We start from the raw sequence: 15755 nt of genomic DNA, 5'->3' as shown, positions 1-15755 counted from the left end.
CATATGTGATTCCACACCCAGGGAAGATGCCTGAAGCCTCTAGCCAGCTTGAGAAGCTGCCCCCGATGAGAAATGGGAGGTCTTAGGTGATGGATTTGAAACCAGGGAGGAAGAGCTGGAAGACCACTTCCTTTGAGGAAAGCATCATCTAGCAGAATCTTAACCCCTAGAGGTTTCTCTAACTGGCTTAGGCACAGAAGATCTATTGTTTCAGGTACCAAGTGGCCAGGATGGTACAGCTTTGGGCACAGTTGGATCAGGATGGGAATCATTCTCCTCAGGTTCTTTCCAGGTGACAGATACATAGCCACCCACACCTTCAGGCCTACATTTCCCCTGCGTAGAAGCCTCCTCACTTGAAGAGAGTTTCAGCAAAAGCCCCAAGTCACAACCTTATTGTCCCAGGTAGGCTCATTTCACAACCAATCCATGAGATGCTATTGGGCCAGGCTTGAGTTCTACATCCGCTCCTCAAGGCAGGGGACAGAAGCCAGCGCAGTCCAACCCCACTGCCTGAGAGCAGGAAAGTCATGAATCCCCAAAGGAAAATGGAAACATCATTGCCAGAAGATGGGTAGCGCAGCAGGCAGAACATCAGAATACCCCTCTGACTTCTCTCTGACCACCTGCTCAGTTCACAAGGCATCAACCACTAAAACTGTTTTGGTTTTTTGGCCACTCCCAATATTGATTTTCACCAACTCTGAGACTTGCTGGCTTCAGGTTGCTTGATCCTCCTTCTCTGTCCTCTTCCAGCCAATGAATTTCAAGATCTGGCACCTGCAACCTGCAGAAGGCAGGGGTTTCTTTCTGATTTAACAGGGATCCTATTTCCAATGTACACATTTCTGTCCTCCATACATAAAAACTGTATTTTCTTTCCTAGACTTGTGGCATATAAGTTGATCTGAACTTACAGAGACCAGTAGGGATGATGAGAAGAGGTATTGGGGATTAGAAATGTCTCCAAGCACCTAGGCTGCATGGTCACTATACCCGTTGCCCTCTACCTGCGCAGCATTCAGACACGGCCAGGAAACAATGCTTGTATCAGCAAGTTCTTAACCCTCTCACCAAATGTCCTTGCAGAATCACCCCTTGTTCTAAGCCCCAACAGGGCTGAGGGGTTTCTCCAAAAGCTATTGTTGGCTCCAATTAACTGGCCAATTTAACAGGACAGATGAAACCGAGTTGACCACCCAGACATCCATGACGAGTGACCAGGCCCAAAACTCCCGGGTCTCCTCAGACCCACCGCTGCCCAGCCTCCGGGGCAAAGAACCCCAAACAGTGTGAAGCAGATGCCTCCCTCCTGGGGAGAAACGACTGTGTAAGATGTTTCACATGCAGCAGCGGTAGCCACTGCAGCAAAAAAGGCAAGTTCAAAGGTAATTGGACGAGGAGTTTTAAGCACGGCTGTTCCCGTAGCAAACTGTTTCATGAATACCCATCGGGATCTGTCCATATGGACAGCAGAAGGGTTCCTGCTGTTCTTTTGCTAATAAAAACTGTTGTGATTACATTTCCAATCCTCTTGGAATGGGGCCTCCGTGGGGCCGCAGCGTGACGTGCTGAGAATTTGTCTTCCGAATGATGGGCAGCACTGTTCCCTGCCACAGAGGGGTGCAGAGATTCGCGCCCACTGCGTGCAAAGGGAGGGTCCTTAGGGCAGCGTGGGGCTGAAGAAGTGTGTGAGTATATCTGTGACTGTGTAGTCTCAAACACCGTGCACACGCACAGGAAAATCTTAATTAATGGAACAACCTTCTATAAGTGGTTCCAGTTACTGGCATTTTCCGGTTAATTAGAGGTTAACCTGGAATCGCTTTTTTATTTCAACCTCCTTATTGAAGTGCATTAGTTAAATTTCACCCTTACCATCATGCCTGAGCTCTGGCTGTTGTCTCTGGTAGGAACAGCCTCTCCTGAAGTCTCTATCAAAATCCTACCCCATCCTCCCTGTCCTGAGTCAACTAAAATGCTGTCTTCCCTGTGAGGCTTCGCTGACTTCTCGCCCTAAGTGGGAAAAATTTCCCTTCCGAACTTTCTTAGTCCTCTGGGGGATCCCCATACAGTGCTTACCGCTGTCTTACTGGGTCACAGAGTTCTGAGTTCTTGTCTTTTCTCCCTTAGGAAGTTCCTTGGTTCTTCAAGGTCATTATCAGTACTTTGCCCCTGAAGCCCAGGTGCCTGGGACACAGTAGGCACACAATAATTGCTCATTAAATAAATGAATTAATACAACCTAAAGCTTTAGGAGCCTGGGTTTGAGAAAAATTCAAGACTTTCAAAATACTAAAAATTTAATAGTTTTTAAAAAAAGATTCCTACTTTTCCTTACTTTCTTCATTCTTATAAAATGATTAAACATTATGAAAAAGCTCAATTAATTGGGTATGTGTTGATCAAGAATGCATTGTCTGTAAATCCAGACACTTGGTGCACACATACCCACAAGGCACACCAAAATATGCATACACACCTAAGTATATGTGTACACAAAAATATACATGGCATTATTATTTTTTTAAATCTTCAATATACAAAAATTCTAGCTTGCAAAAAAGAGAAAGCCATTATTCATCTTCTTAAAAAGTTCTTATTTCACTTAAGGACTCATCCCCATTCCCCTTTCAGAGCTGGCTCTCCTGCTACATTTGAGTGTTTGTTTATTGACATTAATTGCTTGACTACAGGGTGAATTTCACTTAAGGATAATCAAACTGATGATGAAGCACCACTGAGAGAATTGAGCAAAGCCAATGGGCAAATGAAATTCTCTTTATGAAAAAAACACTCACTTACGTACTTGTTAAGACCAAGGTTATAAAGTCTAGCTATGCCACGAAACCAGCCACATGACCTTAAGTTTGTTACTTAACCTCTCTGAGCCTCAGTTTCCCTGTGTGTTGAGAGAATCAAGAAGATTGGTAAGGTAACTGATGTTCAGCATAGGAACTGCTCCCCAGAACACAATATAAATGGAACTTGAACAAAAATATTTGCCAGCATCTAGGAAACATTAGTATCTTCCCATGCCATTACCATCAACTTTTGCAGGTATCTAATGTTCACTTTGCAGTGGAAACCACCCCAAAATCTCTGTGACTAAATGCAACAAAGGTTTGTTTCTTGCTTCCGGAGCCAGCTTGAGGCTGAGGTGGGCTCTGCTCCACATAGTCACTCAGGGATCCTGGCTGGCAGACTCTTCCACCTAAAATGCTCAGCCTCTTCTATCACTGCAGCAGGGGAAGAGAAGTTGCAGGATATCACACCAGCTCTTCCATACTGCACCCCAGAAGTGACTCACTTTGCTTCTACTCACAGAAGCAGAAGAAATCACATGGTTCTGGGAGAGCAGATGGACTCTCAGTGATGTGATCACCACTGTCTCTGCCATATCCTAGGCCACTCCTACCTCCCTTCTAGAGTCAGCTAAGTTACTCCCTCATCTACATAAAGTAAAGCCAGAATAAACTCCATAAGGTTATCGTCCATAAGAAAACCAGCTGGGCTATTCATGCTCCCATTCACCGGGCCAAGGTTGCCAGCCCTTGCCATAAGACCAGTGAAGCCCTCCCCTACAGGACAAAAAGTCTGGTTGGATGCCAACTCAGAACTAAACCAACTCAGCCATTCCTGGGCATTCACTACTTCTAGGCCAATCAGGTCACCCTGCTACAAAGGACTACTCCAGTCAGACCCCTGCTTCAGGCACCTGCTATCCTTGCCAGCTCCCTGCCGCTGGCCACTGGGAGGACCTGTGCCTCCCGGCACCCACTGGCCATCCCTGCCTCAGATCATAGGCTCCCAAGGCCCCCTCCTCTCTAGTCTCCAGGCCCCTGCCTACAGTTCTGATGGCAAAAAGGGAAGGTGACCAACTTCTCTACCAAAAAAGCAGAGAAGTTTCCCCTTCTGCAGGCAAAGAGTGGCTTTAACCATGAGACAGGGAAGATGTGGACTGGTGCCCACCCTTTTCTGATGCTCCCAGGTGAGTCATATTGACTCTGAATGGATAAGAGAATGAGCAAATAAATGAATGTCACAGGATATTCCTAATTAACATCCATTTGTTTATTTTTTGTGTGATGTCAGCTTATGTCACACATCAACTGATCTTTGTTCCTGCTAGACAATCAGTCAAGATTGCTGAGTAAAGAATAAGAATATGGGCCAGGCATGGTGGCTCACGCCCGTAATCCCAGCACTTTGGGAGGACGAGGCAGGCGGATCACAAAGTCAGGAGACTGAGACCATCCTGGCAAACATGGTGAAATCCCGCCTATACTAAAAACACAAAAATTAGCCAGGCGTGGTGGCATGCGCCTTTATCCCAGCTACTCGGGAGGCTGAGGCAAGAGAATAGCTTGAACCACAGAGTGGGAAGTTGCAGTGAGCGAGACCATGCCACTGGACTCTAGCCTGGCGACAGAGCAAGACTCCGTCTCAAAAAAAAGAATATGTGTGGCTAATTTTTTAGCATTCATAATGCACTGCGCATAATATACATGGTCTTCATTTGCATTAGCTCTTCTGATCCTCACACCACAGCCTCATGAAATAGGATTATGATTATTCCCGCATTACAGGTGAGCAAACTGAGGCCTAGAGTTGGTTATGAGAATAGCCTAGGTCATCCAGCCAGAAAATGGCAGCACCAGGCTATGAGCTCAAGGATCTGTCCAATCTCAAACCCTATGTGGGATCTGGGAACCATCTAGTTACAGCACTTGGTTGGAATTCAATTCAGTCAGAACTTAAGCACCTGCTACATGCTCGTGAGGTCTTGACAAGATGACCTAGGGAATATGAGAGGAGTTTGTGAGCAGTAGAGGAGGTATGACGTGCACATAGGAGCTATGACAAACCATACTCCACCCCCATGGCATTCTGCATTGTATCATGAAATGACCCATGGGTTCACATTCATCTAAAAGAATCAGAAAGGGCTTCCCAGAGAAGATGGCATTTGAGCCAACTGCAGAGTCTCAAAAAAGAAGGATTTGTGCAGGCAGGTGGTGGGGCAGGATAGGCCAGGGACTTAGAGATTGCACAATTACTACAACAATGACAACTTAACTGAGAGAACCCTGACCTTGGAATCCCACAGCCTAAGTTCATGACCTCAGTCACTCACACAGTGCCTTTAGGCACGTCCCTGCATTTCTTGGAGTCTCAGTTTCCTCATCCAGAACACAGGGATAGTGATCATGATGCCACACTCCAGACCCATCGGGAGGATGCAATAGGAGATGGTTGTAAAAGCACTGGGTAAACAGGAAAGGCTGAACAAATGTGGATCATCATGGTTGCTATGGCTACACAGAGGGCACCGAAGGGAGCCACACTCCCAGCCGTGAGCATCACGATGAGGCAGAAACCACTGGTGTTACAAAGGAGGCAGGTTGTACCCCGCCTGCGCCTTCATCACAGAGAACTTGAGACAGAGGCTCCGAGGAAGGGGGCCCCATTGCTCCTGGGGACACCCACAAATATAAAACACAGCTTAGGCAAACCTGAGGTGTTCTTTCTGAACACCAGGACTAAATCCCAGTGACATGGGAGGGATAGTGGGACGCAGCTGTGTCTCCTAAATATAGCCTGACTTCAGCTCCCCATGGAGCCTCGGAGCCTGAGCCATCTTCCAGGGCTGGCTCTAAAAATAAAACTGCAAACAGCCCTTACACTCCCCTCACCTGTTCAGGGCCCATAGGCTGACAGTCTGCACCTGAGGGGTTAGCAGAAGAGGGTGGAAATAAGACACTGGACCATGGGCTGACTCTGTGATCCCTGGGACATTTCTGAGGATACAGGACTCTCTGGTCCTCTCTAAAAAGCAAAGCTGACGAATAAATACAACGTCACTGACTTCAGTAAGGATATTCTCTAAGGACTGCACTTAGTGTCTAGATTTGGCTAAGTGCCAGTAAGACATCTCAGTTCACCTAAAGTATCCATTACTCCCATTTTACAGATGAAGAAACTGAAGCTGCCCAGTGCAGTGACATGACTCAGCCAGGGTCACACTAATAGGAAACAGGATGTCACTGCATCTTCCTAGACCAGACCCCCTGAATGTTACGCCACACAGCCTGCCTTCACCCTCTGCTCTCACATCACTCACCACCTCCATCAGTTGCACTTACCTCCTTCTTTGCCTCCTCATCCCACACCCCAAGCCACCCCAGTCTTCTGCAAACAGGCAAGAAAGTGATGTGGGCTGTAAGGTCCACGAGGGAAGGGATCATATGTGTTTTGTTATCTGCTATGCCCCAAACCTCTAGAAAAAATGCTAGGATAGAGACGGCACTCAATTAATATTTGTTGCATAAATAACCCCTCTCTCAAATCCCAGATCCAATCCATTATGAATCCTATAGGCTGTAGATTCAACACATATCCAGAACACTCACTAAAATGGCTCAAGTTTAAAAGACTAGGCATAGCAAGTGTTGGTGAGGATGTGGGGATTGATGCTCTCATATGCTGCTTATGGGAAGGTAAAATAATACAGTCACTCTGGAAACAGTTTGACAGTTTTCTGTCAAATTAAACACTCACCTACCATGTGATCCTGCCAGTCCACAGCTTACTATTCATACAGGAGAAAAGAAAGCATACGTCCATACAAAGACTTGTATACAAATGTTCATAGCAGTTTTACACATCGTTGCCAAAAACTAGAAACAGCCTGAATGTCCATCCACAGATGAATGGATAAACAAACTGCGGTGCATCCACATATTGGAATTCTACCCAGTGCTAAAAAGGAATGAACCACTGATGCGTGCAACCACATGAATGAATCGTGAAATAATTAGACTAAGTGAAAGCAGTGAAAGAAAAAAAAGAGTACCTAGTGTATGATTCCATCAGTGCAAAATTCTTAAAAAAAAAAAAGGCAAACTCCCCTACAGTGATAGACAGAAGATTAGTGGCTGCCTGGGACTCGGAGGACGGTGAAAGGCAGGGTGCAAGGTACAATGAGAATGAGCAGGAGAGAGGGTCACAAAGGGCACAGGAAACTTTTGGGGGTTATGGAAATGTTCATTATCTTCATTACTGTGATGATTACATGGATCTATACGTGCACATGTTAAAAGTTATCAAATTGTACACTTTATATGCAGCTTATTTATTATATGTCAATTATATCTCAATAAAGTCATTTAAAAAAATATATTCAGGCTGAGTACAGTGGCTCCTACCTGTAATCCCAGCACTTTGGGAGGCCTGGGTGGGAAGACGGCTTGAGTTCAGAAGTTCAAGACCAGCCTGGGCAACATAGCAAGACCTTGTCTCTACTAAAAATTAAAAAAAAAAAAAAAAATGAGCCAGGTGTGGTGGTGCACGCCTGTAGTCCCAGCTACTTGGGAGGCTGTGGTGGGATGATCGCTTGAGCCTGGGAGATCAAGGCTGCAGAGACCTATGATCACACCACTTCACTCTAGCCTGGGCAAGAGAATGAGACCCCCTCTATGTGTGTGGCTGGGGGGAGTGTATGGGGGTGTGTGTTGAAAACCAACTATTTCTCGCCACCCCCATGGCAAGCTACCCTGGTCCAAGAACTACTACCACCTGGATGCCTCACTTTGCAGGCCCCAGCCCTACTGAAATTGCTGCTGCTAGCAGAATATGCCACTCTCTCTGCAGTGGATGCTTACCGGGTCCACCCACTCCCAGATGATAACAATTCACAGCTGCTCCTTCTCCAGAAAATTACTCTGAGCTGACAGAAGTTCCCTTGCCAGGGAGGTTATATTCCCACCCTACGGATGGACACCCACAACCCCTGACTGATAGAGGGGTACAAAAGTCTGGCCCCCTTGCTTCAAGAGCAGATGACGTTGCAGAATGATTCATACTCCACAGCCCCCCACCATGGATCAGGCCAAGCCTGGACTCTGCCTTGCTCAGCTCCTTCCCCTTCCCTATCCTAATTTACTTCCTCCTCTCCTGGTTTTTTTCTGAAGAGCACTCTCTCAATAAATCATGGGAACCTGAACCCCTTCTCAAGCTCAGGGAACCCAACCCAAGGCAGTTGGTGCCAGAAGTGGACTTAAGAAGCAGATCTAAGGATGGGATTCCGGGATGGGCCACTCACAGGCCTGGTGGCAGGTGGAGAACTGGGCGTCCAGAGCAGGGGGCAGCTGTGTGGCTGCTGAGACTTTCACCTGTGCTGGCAGGGATGGGGCACAGGTGGGAAGTACACAGACTCATGTGGTACCTCAGAAGTTTGAGAGACAATGGAGAAAGAGTCAGTAGAAGGATCGTCAACGTGGGTAGTTGTTGCTGAATACAGATGCTTTGAAGAGAGAAAATGACAAGCTCAGGACAATCAGGCATCAGTGTAAAGCAATTGTGAGAGGCAGAGAGCTTCTTCAACAGCATTTAAAGGGAACCTGATCTCTTGCAATTGGACGGCAGACCTAGGTGAGGTCTGGACACAGGATATAATTGTCAGAGTAACAGAACTTCAGAGAAAGTTGCCTTCTGCTCCTGACAATTCTCATACACTAAGTCAAAGTCCTAATGGGAAGAAGTGAGACCCTGAAGTCTGGGAGAAAGATATCTACATGGGATACACTTGAACTCTTCAATCTCAAATCCTCCTGGACTCCCTGGCCCTGCAAAAAATGCTCACCCCTCATTGTTGGAAGAATCCTCCCCTGCCCCCTGCCTTGATTTAAGTTTGCATAGAAGCCTCAATGAGGCAAGTTCCTTAGAGCACAATGCTAGCCCTCTTCACGAGGTATCCCTGCCTCCCTTCCTGACCACCAGAGCCATAACCACGACCAAATCACAGCCTGGTTTCACTGGGCAAGCGCTTGACCTACTAAGGGAAGAGAGGGATTATGCAGCAAAGGAACTATAAGACCTGGCTAATAGGAAACGGCAGAAACCAGGAGAGTGTATACGGAAGTGGATGCTGAAGGTGTCGAGTCAAGAGGAGAAACTGAATATAAAGCTGGATAAGAAAAATTTTGTTGATATAGGGGCACACCTCTTATCACAGGATTTAACACCCTGGCAATGACTCCAGGAGATGATTCTAATACGTTGCTGGGATGGCTTCTGGAAGCTGCTACACAGACTGTGAGAGGAGTCCAGAGACTCTTATATTATTATATAATGCCATATGGCCCTCAAAATCTAAAATATTTACTTTCTGGCTTTTTGCAGAAAAAGTTTGCTGACCCCTGATATATGGTGTTGGTTAATAACAACATGATGTTGCCATGATTCAACAAGAGTATTGCTTAATCTATAGAATCAAAAGAGATGAAGATTCAATGCAGTCCCTATCATAGTCCCAATGGCCTTTTTTACAGAAACGGAAAAGCCAATCCTCTAATTCTTGTGGAATTACAAGCAGTTTAAAGTAATCAAAACAATCTTGAAAAAGAAGAACATATATTCAAAACATCCTAGTCACATGACTATAAATTCAAAGTGGAATCACCAAGTAGTTTGCACTACATTTCTAATATGAGTGTAGGTGGGTATCAAAACAAGACAAATGCTGTTCAGGGGAAAAAATTGGCAAACTTAAGGTTAAACAAAAATAAAATTGCTTTACATGTAAAAAAAAAAAAAAAAAGAAAAAGAAAAAGAAGAACAAAGTTGGAGGACTCAAACTTCCCAATTTCAAAATTTACTGCAAAGTTACAGTAATCAAAACAATGTGGTACCATCATAAAGACAGACAGATAAACCAATGGAATATAATTGAGAGTCCAAAAATAAACCCATACTTTCATAGCCCATCGATTTTCAAAAAGGGTGCTAAGACCATTCAATGAGGAAAGGGCAGTCCCTTCAGTAAAGGACGCTGGAACAACTAGATATCCACATGCAAAAGAATGAAGTTGGACCCCTGCCTCACACAATGTATAAAAATTAGTTCAAATGAATTAACTGCTTAAATATAAGGCAAAAAAATTGTAAAATTCCCCTGAGGTAAATCTTTATACCCTTGAATCAGTAATAGATTCTTAGATATGACAGCAAAGACAAGAGCAACAAAAGCTTTACCAAAGTTAAAATTGTTTTTGCAACCAAGGACATCATCAACAAAGTGAAAAGATGACCCACACAATGGGAAAAATATTTGCATATATCATATATCTGATAAGAGTCCAGTATCCAAAATATACATAAAGAACTCTTAGAAGTCAATAGCAGAAAAGACAACCCAATTAAAAAATGGGCAAAGTGCTTGAATCCACATTTTTCCAAAGAAAATATACAAATAGCCAACAAATACACGAAAAAGATGCTCAACATCATTAGTCATTTGGGATATGCAAATTAAAACCACAATGAGGTACCACTTCACACCCACCAGGAGGACTATAATAAAAAAACAAGTGTTGGCAAAGATGTGGAGAAGTTGCAACTCTTGTACATCGTTAGTGAGAATGCAAAATGGCTCAACCACTGTAGAAAATAGTTTGGCAATTTCCGAAAAAGTTAAACATAGTATTGCCATATGACCCTACAATTCCACTCCTAGATATATACCCAAAATAATTGAAAACAGGTACCAAAAAGTGTAGGTACATGTATGTTCGTAATAGCACTACTCACGGCAGCCAAAAGTGAAAACAGACCAAATGTCCATCAATGAATGAATAGATAAACTGGGATGTATAGATATAGATGTACAAATATCAAGATATATACACACACAATGAAATATTATTCAGCTATAAAAAGGAATGAAGTACTGATACAGGCTACAACATGGATAAAACCTTAAAACATTATGCTAAGTGAAAGAAGACAGACATAAAAGGTCATATCTTTTATGATTCCATTTATGTAAAATATCTACAATAGATAAATCCAGAGAGACAAAATGAAGATTGGCAGTTGCTATGGGCTGAAGTGGGGAGAAAAACTGCTTAATGGATGAGAGGTTTTACTCTGGAATGATGGAAGTGTTTTGGAATTAGTGATGATAGTCATACAACGTTGTGAATGTACTAAATGCCACTGAATTGTTCACATTAAAATGCTTAATTTAATGTTACTTGAATTTTACCTTAATAAATTATCAAAGGAGAGATGGAGAATGGATGAGCTAGAGACTGGGATTAGAACACTAGCCAATTATGGCCCTTGCAGGGCCCAGAGTACATGCCATCTTCCCAGTGGATAAGGAGTGCACTGGTGAGGGGACAGTGGCACTGCCAATAGACTCAGTACTGCCTGTCCTCAGTAGGCTTGGACAGAGTTGGAAATGTTGCTACAGAACTGGGATTCCTAGTGGCAATGACGGTGCTAAACTTACAATGTAGCCGAGACATGGTGGTGGCACTTGACTTTCAAAAGCAAAGTCAGTGGATTTACCATGTGTGCTTCTAAATTGGAATGGCAGCCAAGAAAGTAGGGCCCTGACCTGCAGACATCTATGGCAGGTATCAGCAAACCACAGCCCTGCAGGTCTAATTCTGTTCACAATCTGTTTTTATAAATAAATTTTTATTGAACACAGTCATGCCCATTTGTTGCATATTATCTATGGCCGCTTTTGTACTACAATGACAGTTGAGTAATTGCAAAAGTGATTCTATGACCTGCAAAGCCTAAAATATTTACTATCTGGCCCTTTACAGAAGTTGCTTGCTAACCTCTAATTGATGAAAATAGCTAATAAAATGACATTCTCAGTTTCCAACCAGGGTATCATTTAATATATAGAATCAAAAGAGTTCAAGAATGGATAAGCAGGAGACTGAGATTAGAAACCCCATTGGAAAGTCATGGTCCCATGTCCAGTTTCCAGATCTAAACCACCTCTCACATCCTGAACCCATCAACTGAAAAGGAGACTAGGTCCCCATAAGAAAGACCTCTGCGATGCCACAGTAAATACATATACTAGTTATTTCCAATTGGATCTATGGCCATTAACTGAAGAGAAAGGGTAATTACAATGGGGAAATGGAAAATCCACACCTTCTGAGGGATGTTAGATACAGGATCTAAACTGGTACTGAGACACTGAGACCCAAAACCCCATCATGGTTCCTCCATGGTAGTAGAGGCATATGGGGTCAGGTAAAAAATGGAGTCCTGGCCCAAGAACTGCAAGATCATTTCCAGTTCCAGAATATATGATTGCAACATATATACTTACCAGTTGGCAGAACATCACCATAGTTTCTTGGCCAGTAGATTAGGAGCTCCTGTACTACAAAAGGTCAAATGGAAGCCTTTGAAGATGCCCCTATCCCTAGGCCAAGAGGGTAAACCAAAAACATTATCACTTCTTAGGGGAATGGCAGAGATTAGCGTCACCTCAAAGACAAAAAATGCAGAGGAAGCCGAGCATGGTGGCTTCCCAACACTTTGGGAGGCGGATTACCTGAGGTCAGGAGTTCGAGACCAGTGGGGCCAATATGGTGAAACCCCATCTCTACTAAAAATATGAAAATTACCCAGGCATAGTGGCACACGCCTGTAATCCCAGCTACTCAGGAGGCTGAGGCGGGAGAATAATTTGAACCCAGGAGGCAGGGGTTGCAGTGAGCCAAGATCACACCACTGCACTCCAGCCTGGGCAACAGAGCAAGACCCTGTCTCAAAAACAAAAACAAAAAAATGCAGAGGAGATGGTCCAGATCGTATGTCCCACTTAATACACTAGCTTGGCCCCTGTCATGGCAGATGACAGTGAACTACGACAAACTTAACCAATTAGTAACCCACGTACAGCTTCTGAGCTGGATGTGGGAATTACCCAGAGCAACTTAACATAGTTGGAGGTAAGTGGTATGCAGCTATTGATCTGGCAAATGCTTTCTTTTCCATGTCCAGCAGAAGGAAATATCTAAAACAGTTCACATTCATACCCATAGGATGAACAGCAGTATTCACTCAGTGCTGCCCTGGGGTCTGTTAATTCTCCTTGATTCTGTCATAATATATCCAGAGGGGCTTGGGCCATCTGGACATTCCACAGAGCATCACAAAGGTCATGCTGATGGCACCCCTGATGACATCACATAAATCAGGCCTTTCTGAGTAAGACGTAACAAGTGAGACACAAGTACTCACAAAGGCAGGAGGTCAATCCTACAAAGAGCCAGAAACCTGCCAGTTATTGTTTTTAGAGGTCTCAAGGTCTTGGGGATGCTGAGAATCCCCCAACCAAAATAAAGAACAAGTTAGTGTGCCCACCTTCTACCACTAAGAAAGAAGCACAATACATCAGAGGTAGCATATTTCACACTTGGGAATATTGTTCCAACCTGTTTGCCCAGTGTTTCAAGAGGCTCCTAGTTTTGAGTGAGGCCCAGAGTAAGAAAGTACTAGGCAACAGATTCAGTTGCCTCGTACTGCAACTGCTGTGATTCAAGCAGCATTTCTACTTGGACCATGTATTAGTTCAATCTCACGCTGCTCTAAAGAACTGCCTGAGACTGGGTAATTTATAAAGAAAAGGTATTTAATTGACTCAGAGTTCTGCAAGGCTGGGGAAGCCTCAGGAAACTTACAATCATGGTGGAAAGGGAAGCAGACACGTCTTACAGGGCAGCAGGTGAGAGAGTCAAGGAAGAACTTCCAAACACTTAGAAAACCATCATGTTGTGAGACCTAACCCACTATCATGAGAACAGCATGGGCAAAACTGCCCCCATGATCCAGTCACCTTCCGTTGTTGCTTGGGGATTACAGGTCTCTCCCTTGACGCATGAGGATTACAATTTAAGATGAGATTTGGGTGGGGACACAGAGCCAAATTCTATCAGGCCATATGACCCAGTAGACTCCATAGTATCAGAGGTATTTGTGGTAGAAAAAAAAAACATCATGTAGAATTTCTGCAAGTCCTAACAGCAGAGTCACAGGTGGACCTATAGGATTCTAGAACAAAACCATGCCATCTGCCGCAGAGATGTATACACAGTTTCAAAAACAGCTTCTAGCATGCTGCTGGAAAAGACTCTGGTAGAGACAAGAGTATTTGATCATGGGACTCCAGGTAACCATGAGACCAGAACTGCCCCTCATTCAGAATTCAGCCCCACTGCTAAGTCGAAAAGCCAACAATACATCGAACATAGAAGTGGAAGATCCAAGATCAAGTTCAGACAAATGCAGAGGGAAGAAGTAACTGAACAAACAGGTGGCTCATACTCTATGTCACCAAACACATTTGTGTCAATGTCTTCTTCAGCTCACATATGGTACCATGGAGGGTCCCCACGACCAGCCAATGGAGAAAGGAAAAGTTCAAGTTTTGATCCTAGATGTTGGCACAAGCTGAAAATGGAAATTGCTGCACTCCAGCCCCACTCAGGGGGGCTCTGAAAGACAGACAATGCACCTAGTCACCTGAAAGACAGTAGGGAGGGGAAATTCTTGAAATGGGAAGAGCTTCAGACAATGTACCTGGTCACCTGGTCATCCACTTTGTGCAGAGAGAAAAGTGGCCTGAGGTAGGAATATACATAGACTAGTGGGAAGTGGCAAATGGTATAGCCTGTAAGTCAAGAGTCTGAAATGAACAAGGCTGGAGATCAGGAACAAGGAAGTCTTAGGTAGAGGTGTGTGAATGGGCCATGGGAATGGACACATATGTCTCTGTATTGTATGTGAACACACACCAGAGAGCATCCACTGTGAAAGACTAGACAAGATGACTTAGCCAGGCAATATTAGCCAGTCTCAGTTCTTGGCCACTGTTGTCTTGCACAATGAGCCCATAAACAAAATAATCATGATGGCAGAGATTGAGTTATGCATGAACTCAATAGCATAGACTTCTCAACAAGATTGATCTAGCTACTACCACTGCTTCTTGGGTTAGCAAATCAGTAGGCACAGGAAGGGTTGCCACAGTGTCAAGGGTTGTTGGCCCTGAACATCATAAGGAAGTGTGGCTTGCTGCCACATGAGACCATGGAGAAATGTGTTCGGAATTCAAGTGATCCATATCCACTGGATTGTCCCTTGGTACTCCTGTGCCCAATGTTATCTATACATAACCAACCATGACCTAGTAACCAGGTGCACAGGCCCCTTAGAGGTGATTGACTGGGTCACCCCACTAGGCAAGCCACCCAGCCCAGCAGAAGTGCTAGCCAAGTATATGAAAAATCTAAAGTAGGTAGTAGAGGAAGACGATATTGATGATCAATATTGGCCTTGAGAGCAACTACAGCAATAGATATAGTTCACCCCACTAATTCTCCTCTTGTAGGTTTCCTCAGAAGTGCAACCAGAGAATTCTAGAGAAGCTGAGACCAGGTGGAGTGAACTGAATATGAGAATCAAAAGAACCTGAGAGGTGCATGTGGCGGGTTGTGCTACATGTTGTTGGTGCCTTGCAGAGATCCTCTTTTACAAGCAGGGCACCCATCTTCCAACCGCTGTGAGTGTTGGTTACTAATAGCTCGCAGCTGCCCCCTTTCTCCAGCAGCTCTTCCTTAGTTGATGGGCAGTGTTGCTTTGCTCAGAGGTTATACAACTCTTCCCAGAGAATACAGTCCACAGGCAGTGCCTGATTGACATAGAAGTATAAAAGGTTACTCCTCTTCCCAATGGATAAGAGAGGGCTGCAGTCTGAGTTACAATTCAGGGCTCCATTATCCTCATGGATCAGACCTAGGCAAGACTTCACATTGACTTTTCCTCCTTCACTATCCTGTTTTACTCCTTTCATTAAAGGCTTTTCCTAATAGCACTCCCTCCATGATTCACGTGCATCCAAATACCTACCTCAGCCTCTGCTCTAGGAAACA

General features: G+C 44.4%; 1 protein-coding gene across 5 annotated transcripts in view; it reads right to left on the bottom strand.

Annotated features, from left to right (window-relative positions):
- Nucleotides 1–15252, bottom strand: part of LOC103887515 — a 54768-nt gene extending 39516 nt beyond the window's left edge. For 3 of the 5 annotated variants that reach the window (XR_001906384.3, XR_002524315.2, XM_017962858.2), the window contains exons 1-2: nucleotides 12861–15252; nucleotides 12146–12241 (exon numbers count right to left, since the gene is read on the bottom strand). The gene's annotated coding sequence lies outside the window, so the exon portion shown is untranslated. The remainder of the gene's footprint in view (nucleotides 1–12145; nucleotides 12242–12860) is intronic. The other 2 variants (XM_021943342.2, XM_031652324.1) reach the window with 2 other exon arrangements.
- Nucleotides 15253–15755: the final 503 nt, after the last annotated feature.

The sequence above is a fragment of the Papio anubis genome, chromosome 11, assembly GCF_008728515.1.
Source record: "Papio anubis isolate 15944 chromosome 11, Panubis1.0, whole genome shotgun sequence".
Taxonomy (NCBI): domain Eukaryota; kingdom Metazoa; phylum Chordata; class Mammalia; order Primates; family Cercopithecidae; genus Papio; species Papio anubis.
The sequence above is the reverse complement of the archived record's forward strand: the minus strand, read 5'-3'. Positions and strand labels throughout refer to the sequence as shown.